Below are 11,862 nucleotides of genomic sequence, written 5' to 3' on the forward strand. Positions count from 1 at the left end.
GTGACTTTCAGCTGATTGTTTAGCTCAGCATTGTTTTGCTTTACTGTTTTGGTTCACTGTCACCGCTCTCAGAGTTTTGATTTCAGACGCAGCAGGCAGCTGGCTCAAGCAACAAAGCTCTAAAAACCCACTGTATACTGCTTGCTCAGCACTAAACAGCAGACATACACTGTTAGCAACTAGCTGCTAAACATAGTGGATCATGTGGCAGCTCAAGAGCCACATACTTCTGTCAGGAGTGGATGGGGACCAAAAACAGCTACATTTAAAAGAGTTAAAATTGGACTTTTGAATTCACAACAGCTGTGCTTCACGCTGAGGCTCATGGGCATTGTTGAAACAAGTTGAAATAATTAAATCTATACATCTTTAGGGTTGTTACATAATCTGGGAGAGTTTCTGCATTTCTATAGTAGTTTATCACAGTTGAAGAATTTAATTATAGCCAACTATTTTGATAATCAATGAATGTATCTGATTCCAGCTTCTTAAATGGCCATTATGGAGTTTTCAGCAGCCACTAGCGGTGCGGTATTAAGATTGCTTTTTATTGTTACATCCTTTCTTGCAGGCTAAATCAACACTTCGACATAATAGTTGGTTAAGCAATGTGGAAAGCGATACAACTTTGCACCGGATAACATTAGCAACTGCTCGGCGTTAGCCAGTGAGCTAACGTGACTCTCTCTGTGACTTCAGCCTTTCTGATGTTCACTGTGTTTTTACTCAACATCACCCGAATCTGTTTGGTCTGATGGGCTTCAGCACATAAACCTTTATTGTTGTTTTTATCTTTTAGTGGAGTCTGCTTTTTAATGTTGTTTGTCGACTGCATTTCGTTAGCTGCAGTGTTGTTGCTGTAGTCAGAGAGAGGCTCGGGAGCACACACAGAGCTACATCCCGACCTGGTGTCCTCACATTAAGAGCAGAATAGTGGCTGTTCCAAGCAACAGAGAAAACGTGTGCTTCATTTGTAAGTGAGGCTCCTCTCTTCTGCTCTATGCTCACTCCAGATGAGTTTGAAGAGCCACATAACTACAGCCTCAGACCAATCTTTTGATCTACTAAATGATATTATAATGAATTCTTTAACATTTTGTTTGTTCCTGCTCTCATTGAAATTCTCTGCTTTCAGCAAAGTAATATCATCCTTTTAATGTTGTGAAGTGATGGTAAGTAGATCGGAGGCCTCTATCCTGAGGGTCCTTCATGCAATCTCCTATCCCGCCCACCCCCTCCCCTTCCACACACACACACACAAGTGTATGTACAGGACAAGTAGAGTTCAGTTGGAAACATAGAAGAATTTCCACATGCTTTCATCCTGTACCAATCTCACATCAATGCTATATATTAAAGTATCAAAAATTTCTCCTTGCTAGTGCCACTAAAGCATTTTACGTCAACATTTCAGGTGGCGTGTGAGTGCATTGTATTACACTGACACAATCCCAAAGCTTAGGCACACATTTCAACATTTTTTATAGTAAGCTTGTGGTTACTGAACTTATGTTCAGCCTTCAATTTGTAGTGTTTGACACTCAAGCCAACCATTTCTGAATCAACAGAAGGGTATGACGTGGGGGCTTCCAATGTGCAAACCAGCGCACACTCCTATAAGGTTAGGCATTAGGATTGAAATGAAAGTTGTGCATTTAGCTAATGCTTCTGTTATTTGTAAAGTACTAACTTTTAACAGCACTTGTTCAAGACTACAGTTGTTCAGTGTTTCATTTAATAAATAGGCCCAAAAGACAATGCATGTACCACACATCTTAATCAGAATGAGGCCTTACTCTCATTAAAGTTGGAAGACCTGCTTGTAAATGCAGCGAATATTAATGTGACTTTTTATATTATGATATAACCTCATCATTTCCTTGAAAAAGCGTTTGTTTGATTTCAGAAGTGGTTAGAATTTGCTTGCAGCTGCTATAGCTCGTCCATTCTGTAAACTGACTCCAGACTGTTGTGGGGAGGAATTAAGAAGATAAAGTTGTGCGCATTTGCTCACACTTATTTCTCTTTCACTGAATTGCTGGCATGAGAACAGATACTACAGCTGGGATCAGCTGGGTCACCTGGGATTAAAGTGTATAACTGCTGAAAGCCATGTGCCTGATCACACTGGGTGGTTCTGTATGCAATGAACATCAGCCTGAACAGCCAGGCTACAGCAAGGCAAGATGACTTCAATCTGTATTTTCCTGTATTTTGTCCTCCAGTTGTTACAAACATTGTCAATTCTTACTGACCTAAATGTACTATACCCAAATTAGCAATAAATAAATAAATAATCTGAAACGCGCTGGTGCGGAGCAGAATGGCTGTCCACAACTACCCACTGCGCTGTAGTAACGTTATAACTAAATTTCCACAGAAAGCAACATGGAGCAAGCTGCAGGCTTCCGACACACTACGCTCCTTAGTTAGTGAGCTTCAAATGAGGCTTAAGGCTCGTGCAGACTATGCAAATTTAAGCGTTGGCAGATCGCCGTGCCGTTCACACTACACAACTTGCAGTCTTGTGACAGGAGTCAGGGTCATACACTACACCCGACACTGGTCTCCAAACCACACACGTGAAATGGGAAACGGGAAATGACACGAACCTACACACGAAACAGCTGTTATTTGTTATTATTAAGATAGCATTATAAAGATAAAAAATCTGTGTGAAAGAATGGATCAGCACAAGCAAGTAGAAGGGATTGTTTGAGCTACAGAGAGAGCTGAGGGGAGTAAAAAGTGTTTTGCGGTGAAAAAGTAGAAGCCTGCTCTCATTAGCTGGATGTGGATGTCGAGTCAGCCGACTCCTCCAGATATTTGGCTTTCTAGATATATGGCAGACGTCGGCGATGTGTCAGAAATGTGTAGGGGAGCCGTTTTGTGTAGTTGACACGTAACGACTACCGACTGCCAATCAACCACTGATTTACCCCCGATCACAGCCTGACGGTCACCGAGCGGCAAATCGGGCTAAAAATCGTGTAGTGTGTGAACTAGGCTTTACTTTACACAGTTTCTCTGGACTGTCCCTCAGGATCACAACGTTAGTCCAACATCGCCGAGCCTGCTAGCCACATTAGCCGCGCAATATGCTAACGCCAAGTTAGCTAACCTTTAAAATAAAACAGTAAAACAACACAAAACACTGCAACACTTACAGCTTCAGAGTTTGTAGTCGGGTCACGTACAGCCCATGGTGATCCGTCCTTGAACCGTTACAGAGCTTGTTACGGTTGTGGAAGTACTTATTTATTAATTTAACAGCCCTGAAGTGTAAAGTATGAACATTGCGGTTGTTGCGGTGCTTGCCATCATCCGCGGTAGGCTTGACCAATAGCGCTGTATTTCAATTTTGAGGTTATCGCGACAGCCCTACTGAAACACACATAAGATAGCTTTATATTTGAGGATATTTGAGGGGTCCGGCACCCTGATTGGCAACACTGCCATAGTTTTAAATGTAAGAGTTGTTACAAGGATAAATCCATTTTCATAGCTATTTCTAATCGTATTTGTTCCCATAGTCAGAAGTGCTGTGAGTTAAACACAGTCTTGAACAGAGTCTGTGCTGGTATAACCTAGTCGTCAACTCAGCACAGCTTAGTGAGAGCGTCTCCATGTACAGCCGGCATTAATGAAGTGTTGGCACCATTAAGAACAGTTTCAGGACTCTGAGCAGACCCAAACCACTCTCTGGTCTGGACCCTGTCTCTGCAAATCAACACTGAGTTTAATTAAGCCAAGCCAAGCCACGCTGCCATTGACCCAACATTACTGTTTAAGTTGGCAGGGCCGAGGGAAACCTATTTACTGTGGGCAACAAAGGAAGTTTTATATGACTGCAGGAAAGTAGATTGCAAGGCTAATATTTGGAAGTTGTTTAAATTTGATTTCTGTATTTATTGAGTTTAATTTCTGAGCTCCTCTGCGGCATTTTTAGCATCAAACGTGCGGGTGTGTGGCCCAGCGGTCAGACGGCAGGCAGCCAGAGGTTTGGCTGGTTTGGAAGGACTAGCTCAGGCCTGATTACAGGGGCGACCCTGCAGGAAGAGTCCTCAAGTCCAATCGATTACAAGCTCTTCCAGAAACCACGGCCAGAGAGGAGAAGACAGAACATCAAGTGGAGCCTTCATTGCTAGAAGGTATTGCTCAACACAGTAAACATCATTTCAATCTTTCTTCCCAATAAAGATACTCATAAAACACGTTATATTTCCCCTGACCCCTGAACACCGTCGGCGAGTCATCTGAATCAGACAAACCAGAGTTGCATGGTGCAGCTAGGATTATTTATATATTATTTAAATATTCTGTGAAGGACTGAAGTGATCTGGGCTCACTGTGGCTTATTCATTTAACATCAAAGAGAGTTTGATGACATCAAAAATCTAAAACCCAAATGAAGCGTGGTGAAAAAAACAAAAAAGTTAGTATATTAATTTCTTACTTTTAAAATACAAAAAAATGTAGGGTGAAATTCAGAATTTTCTGTTTTAGTTTGAGGAATGTGATGCACCAATTCTGATTTTCCAGAGATTAAATGAGAGCAGTAATTCACCTTTGAAGAGCACTTCTCGAAATTGAGAACAAAGTGTGTTCCTCTGCAAATGGGTCATCACACGTAGACAGTATGCACACAACTGCTCGTGTGAGAGGGCCGTCTGTGTGATGAAACCATCAGTGAAGAATCTTTCTTCCAAAAACAGATATGATGTCTGTATAATCACATCAAATAGAAGAGGGATATTCCAGGTGGGTCATTGAAACTTTAATGTGAAGATTTAAGTGCCGCAGACTGAACTAAAATGAGACGGTGCTGTTCCATAATCACATCAGTCTGGACGTTAGCATCAGCACAGACAGTTAAGCACACAACAAGCCTCCACAGCAGGAGGAGCCAGCTACACCTCTCATCTATTCTGCTGTGTGCGATACAGCGTGTCATTGGTTTAGCCAGGCATCGCCACAGCTAATCAAAGTGGATAAGAGATGCATTAGTCCACACAGCAGCAGCCTGCCTTAGCTTGGACTCACTAAAGGAGGCCGTGTTACTGACTAGAAAATACTAAGTCAGTCAGTCAGTCATGGAAGACTCGAAATAGCCTCTCAATAAAATACACACACACACACACACACACACACACGCACAGTGCAGCCTCTATTTCTTCTGAGTGTGGCGCAAAAAGAGAAGCCTGTCCTTCAGAAGTGTTGCTATTTCTGTTTACCACAAGGCCCCAAATATGCTATCATTAGGAAAACTAGGAGGGAAAGGAAATACCACTGGGGAACACATGGACTCCATACAGCCGCACAAATGAACCTAACTGACAGGGTGGCTAAAGACTGTCATGTTCTTTGTAGCAGGTTTTATTTCCACAATATCCATGTGTCCATTTACATAAAAAAAGTCACAAAAGTGATGTTTTCAATTCTTGTGAGGAATCATCAGCTTGTTCTACTGTCTATAACTGACTACAACACTTGTGCAAACTATATGAAATTAACCAAGGTTTTTACATTTACAGTGATAAATACCATGAATATGGTGTACCCTTCATGGAAAACAATCTGATGTTAAACTGAGCATGATGCGTAGTGAGCCGCACTGGATAGTGAGCATGAGCAGCAAACACCACCACGAAGGCGGAATCAAACAGCACCACCTTGGCTTGTGGCTGAAACAGTGAAAGTAACTGAAGATGCAGTACCATTACTACACGGCAGCTACATGTTGACTTGAAAATATTTATTTATTTATTTAGAAAACTTTTTCTTTAATGTATTTATTTCCTAATAAATCAAGGAAATAATGTTATTTTTACTTCAATCTTGAAACTTATAATTTACGGTCTGTGTTTGGTAGCGAACATGTATAAAAAAAAAAAATTGCGACAAATACAATACAGGCATCAACAAAACTTTTGCAGCAGATGTAAAGATCATCTATCTCAGGTAACCAAAGAATCCAAAAAGGACAGACAGAAATCACTTAAAGATGGGGGTGAATATTGATTCACTAGCCTTTGCATGGCGGAAACAATGAAAATATGGAATTCAAACACAATACGAGGTGCTTCATCTGTAGAGGTACTAAAATCTAGCCTACATCTAATAATAATTAGTTAAAGGGCCCTTGCTCAGAAACCTTCCGTGAGGTATTTTATCCTGTGGGTAATCACTTTCCTTTAGCATCCAAGTTTCTGAACAGTGCTTTATAGATGTTGACCTTGCTGAGTTCTCATGTTGTCTGGTTTCAAAGCTCAATTCACATTTTATTTCTACTCCTAATTCTCTTATTGTGTGATGTCTGAATTTAACCTTGCACAAAAAAAAGCAAAATCTATATTCATTTCCAACTAACATGACGTTAACTGACATTAATCATTTTGTATCACTTTAGCTAAACTCAGGAATTAAGAGTGGTTTCATAAACGCTCAGTCCTGTCAGCAACCATAAGGCCAAAAAACTAAACCGACTCAACAGCAACAAGAATGGCTTGCGTCAAATCTATACTCATGCAATCACATTTCTCTTGCAAAAATACCAAGTGCAATTGATTAAATGGGCAGGGATCCCAGAAATGTTTCCAGCCAGATTACATGAGGATACGGTGAAGTTTTGATTGTCGTTCTCATGAAACAATATCAAATATCAAGCCAACGATTGCAGAGTATGTTCACCAGTTTTTGGAGGATGTGCTGTTTCACATCATTTTGTAAATAAGCTGACCAAACTATCAAGGGAAGTTTGAAGTTATGTTCTTTTAAATGTAAACACTTGAAACATACATCTTAATCCGATTTACAGTAATCAGAACATTATATGCATGTACCCATTATACACAAGACATTGCAATAAGCAGCAGTTCTCACTAAAATGCACAGTAACATTCAGTATAGGGCTGAAACGATTCATCGATTAAATCGATAAAATCGATTAATAAAATGCATCGACACAAATTCTTTGCATCAATGCTTCGTTTAATCCATTTTATACTATATTAAATATACAGCACAGTGTTTTGCACGGACATTTATTACTGTTGTACATCACGTTTACCCTGTGAACACGACGTGATTATAATAGAGCTGTTTGCAAAGTGGAGGAAGAGAGAGAAAATGGTGAGGGACAAAGAAGAAAGTGTCCAAAGTATGGGATTATTTCAAGCTAAAGAAAACAACAACTCTGTAACGTTACCGTCCGTCCATCGTAAAACGAAACTTATGTCGCCTTGGCAACAGCACGACAGCAGCTGAACAAAGCAAAAGTACTTCTTAAACGACACATCAATGAATCATTGAAATAATCTATCGAAGCTTCGAATACTAAAATCATCATTAGCTGCAGCCCTAATTCAGTATGTTATGTACCTTAGAGAATTCACAGTACGTCCCACAAAAAGTCTTAATTTGATATAGTATATGTGGCTTTGCTACATTAAAAGTTCAAACTTCCAGACACAAGATGTTTTGGGTTGTACTCTCAATTCACAATTACTAAATTATCTGGATTGATATCATTTTTTCACCAGAAGACCCTGAATGACTAATTTGCACATGGGTCTTAAACACGAGACATTTCAGCCTTAAGCAGAATATGTTACGAAGCCAGTCCTCTGGCAACATTTTCCATCACTCAGGAATGGATCTGCTGATTGCCTAACTTTTAGCAGTACCTTGAAAGTTATTGGTAATGTCTCCTAAATATAGGGAAGTAAACCTAACACATTTTGGCAAACAAGCTATAAGCACACATTAACATATTATCACTTTTTAAGGGGATATGTCTGACATGTAGGAAACAGCTGCCTGTTCACTCATACAGCAAAATTAGCATTCACCTGATGAATGTAGGGCCCAATATTTACTCTTCTTTTAGTTCCATTTTTGGTCTCCACTAGTCATAGCGGTGCCTAGTGGTGCTTTGAGCTAAATGCTAATGTTAGCATGCTAACGTCAACATTGTCAAATTCATAATTCCAGACTGGCAGAGAAATTAAAATATCTATTCCCATAAGAACTGAACTAAACTCTGTAAGAAGCAAAACATAAACACATGACATTGTGCTGCAACAAAATGAAAGCACATCTGCTCCAGACTAGACTGTATCCAGGAAGCCTGGTAAGAGATAACTGACTGGAGATGGGAGACTTCTTTCATCCCATATGCTCTCTGTGGTCTCAGCAGTCTGACAGGGTGACAGTGTAACCATGACCTGATTACCTGTACCCTGAAGCCTGTAATCACTAAAGCCAGCAGACAAGCACTGTCAGTCTGCTGACAGGGGGGATAATTGAAGGTGATGCTACATGCTGCCAGCCCTGCTAATGAAATATGAAAACAAAGAGCAGGGACAAGGCAGCAGGGCACCAAATAGGCCTGAACTCCAGCGCAGGCCATTTCCTGTCTATTCACCAGCCACTTTTCATTTTACCTGCCAATCAGACGTTTGAAAATATTGGTGTATGTGGAATGATGATCTGGTTGTGTAAGTCTCTTACAAGCCTACACAATAGCTTTTTTAGCGACTGGTCTTTTCCATAAACATTCCCACCAAGTCTCGGGTTTTCCTGTTACCCATATTCATCAAACACTAAAGGGTGCTGCAATATTAGTTTAGTGATAAAATGCTGACGCACTGCAGAGTGTCTCTCGTGGCTCCACAGTTACAGTGTAGACTGTAAAAAAAACATTAACCCTGCATCAGTGATGGAGCCCATAATATTCTGAAGGGACGTTTTTAAAACTTGGATTTGGGTTTACTGGCTTATTGCGACAGGCTGAGACAGGAAACAACACCCCAAAACAAACAACTCTTTGAACATGATTATGTTTTTAACAATTTAATATTGAGGCCAACCTCTGTGGGAAAATAATACAGAATTTTGAAGTTGAAGAAGTTGACATTCCTGCAAAAATCTGTCCCGACTGAACAAGGAGTTGTGAGGCCCAGGAAATGTTGATGGCAAATTTAAAAAAGCTATTCATTCCAAATCTAGCTATCAACTCTGGGAGCCTGGGTAAATCAGTGGATTTATTGATTTATACAGGACGGTAACGTTTAGAAATGCTAAAAATTTGCCTTAAAGCACAAAGTGTAAAGGAACCTCTGCTTACCCACCCATAAGTTTGTCAAGTTCCCAACCGAATGCTTATCATATATCTTAATGAGTTGGATGTGCTGTCTGCTTCTTGAACAAACACTTGCAAAGCATCCCAAACCAATATAAAATAAAAAAGTGTTTTTTAACATTGAGCTTTGTCATTCTCTTTCGCACCTGACAAAAAGCTCCAAACATTATTGAAACGGTCCAATTTGGAGCAAACGTGAGAGATTTAGCAAAGTAATCACAGACTTCAAAAGTATTCATTTGTTACTGTGAAGAAATGCATTTTTCATCTTCAAATATCAAATCAGCCATGCCATTGTCATTGTTCCCCATTTTGGCACGGTCACATCACAAATGTTAACATTCAATAATTCATGTTTTTCATACTTCATACAACTGAACCATGCACATTAAAGTTTAGAGCTCACAACTTGTGGCAATAGGAGCAGGGACATTAAGGCTTTTTTATTAAGGCGATCTTAAAGCAAAACTCACATGCCCATATGTGAGCATTACTGGTCACTGTAACTGTTCCTTCTGTCAATACTAGCCACAAAAATTCCCCCCTTAAGGCAATTTTTATGTAAGAAATGGGGACACATCCACACAAAAATCCTGCTCTTTGTGTTACTGTCCATCAGCAGTGACTGAGCAAAAACTCTAACACTGGAAGATAACTACCTGATTGGTCTAACTCTGACTCCTTGAGCCTCATATTAGCTTTAGCTGAACTTAAGAGTGTATTTTTACACAAAAAGAAGGCTGTGAATTTTGTTACTTGCCCTGAAATCGCTTAAGAGACCTCTTTTTGAAGCCAGTATGGACAACAAGAGGAACCAACAGTGCCAAATTATCTTTTAATGTATACATATAGGCATGGTAAGTGTTGTTTTAGGATAGACTTGAAAAGATATGAGCCTGTCCTTTAAAACCAGATTCTAGTATCCAAACTTTCACATTTTAAAACATATACAACACCAGCTCTGACCAAACAACTGGTGGCATTTGGCGCAAATTGTAGTAACTTTTAAATCCCTCACATGTCCCCTTAAACGGTCTGTGACGTTGAATACATTTGCAGGATAGACGATATATTTTGACGATATATTTATTAAAGTGTTTTTTGTAACGCTGACTCCACATACCTGCTGTGTGACACAAACCAAACTGTTGGCGGTGCAACAGTTCACACTACCTATTGTTATGGCGTAGTAAAAGTATCCCAAGGAGAACTGGTGAAGAAGCTAGTTTGTTTTGTTGTTGTTTTTAGTGTTAAGAGTTTTCTAAGCTCTCCGTCAAGGCACTTTGGCTTATAACATTTGGCTACAGTAGCAGTTACTGTACGCACATGCCACCCTGCTCAGCCACAAAATCACAACAAAAACAAATGGCGCCATTAAACGGATGCTGAATTCATGCCTCGTGGACGTTCAGTTGTAGCTACTGAGAACTCATGAAAGTCATTATTTTAGCGAAACTACTAACTTAACTAACGGACCCAGCTACAGTGGGCTCACGAGAATATATCGCTACATCACATGAAGTGTTGTGGCAGCCCTCTCCTTCCCAGTCTCTACAGCAGAGAAGACAGACAGTGGACAGACCTGCTCACATCTCAAGACAGATGAATTTGTTCCACTTACCCATAGGGCCTCCCGACGATCTTGGAAATACGGATAGTTTTCTATAAAGTGTCTCCGGGCACGGCTCCGTTATCTTTAGGAAATGACACTGACAAACTCAGAGCAGTGAGAGACTTAGCTCCTCCCACCGGAGTGTGAGTGTGAGTGCATGTGTGTGTGTGTGTGTGTGTGTGTGTGTGTGTGTGTGTGTGGGTGTGTGTGTGTGTGTGGGTGTGTGGGTGTGTGGGTGTGTTTGTGTGTGTGTGTGTGTGAGTGTGAGTGTGAGTGTGTGAGTGTGAGTGTGTGTGTGGTTGGGTGGGTGTGTTTGTGTGTGTGTGTGTGTGGTTGGGTGGGTGTGTTTGTGTGTGGGTGGGTTCGGATCATCCTACATACAGTATGAGTATGAGTGTGTCTATAATGTGTGTGCATGCATGTGTATTTATATGTATTATAGTGTGTAAGTAATTGCACGCCTTCCAGTGAGTGTGTGAATAAAATGTGTCTCTAATAATTCAGATCTCCACATACTGCAGCTGACTCTAAAACTGTAATAAGGGCAGTATTTAACCTGGGATCATCTTCACACAACAAAAGTGTTGAGACCAGACTTTTCAGATGGCAAACAGCACAGCATGCCACCCCAAACACGAGCTCAGTGTAATAACCAATCCATTGATATTTGATTTGGCCTGAAGGAAGAAGAAGAAAGCTTGTGACTGAGAGACCACAGGTTCAAGTTGCTGAACCAGCTGATAAGATCTGCTTGGCGCATTTAGTGGTAAAACCACATGCCATTTTTGTGCTGTTGGTGATTCAAGAGTTGGTGGTTGAGTGCTGTATTGAAACATTGCAACAGCATTGAAACAAATCTCTCTTACATTGGACTGCTATAGGACACAGAGAATTTAAAGCTGGTGTATCCACATGTGAGTGATTTATATGATAATTATTCATTAGCATCCCATCCAAGATACCAATGCATGCTATGAGGCCATGTGGGATCCCACATATGTGCTACATCATTAAACCGTCCTTGTCCAACCAAACCTTAACATTTCTTGTCAAAAAGCAATTTCTGGATCATCATTGCAGAATACTGGAGAAACCTAAACTTCTGAGC

The 11,862-nt window shown here is 40.4% G+C and overlaps 1 protein-coding gene across 1 annotated transcript in view; it reads right to left on the bottom strand.

Moving 5' to 3' along the window:
- LOC123958737 (myocyte-specific enhancer factor 2A-like) overlaps positions 1-10,892 on the bottom strand; it is a 58,076-nt gene extending 47,184 nt beyond the window's left edge. The window contains exon 1 of the mRNA XM_046032311.1: positions 10,764-10,892. The gene's annotated coding sequence lies outside the window, so the exon portion shown is untranslated. The remainder of the gene's footprint in view (positions 1-10,763) is intronic.
- Between the last annotated feature and the right edge of the window lie 970 nt (positions 10,893-11,862).

Source organism: Micropterus dolomieu, linkage group LG20, assembly GCF_021292245.1.
Source record: "Micropterus dolomieu isolate WLL.071019.BEF.003 ecotype Adirondacks linkage group LG20, ASM2129224v1, whole genome shotgun sequence".
NCBI lineage: Eukaryota > Metazoa > Chordata > Actinopteri > Centrarchiformes > Centrarchidae > Micropterus > Micropterus dolomieu.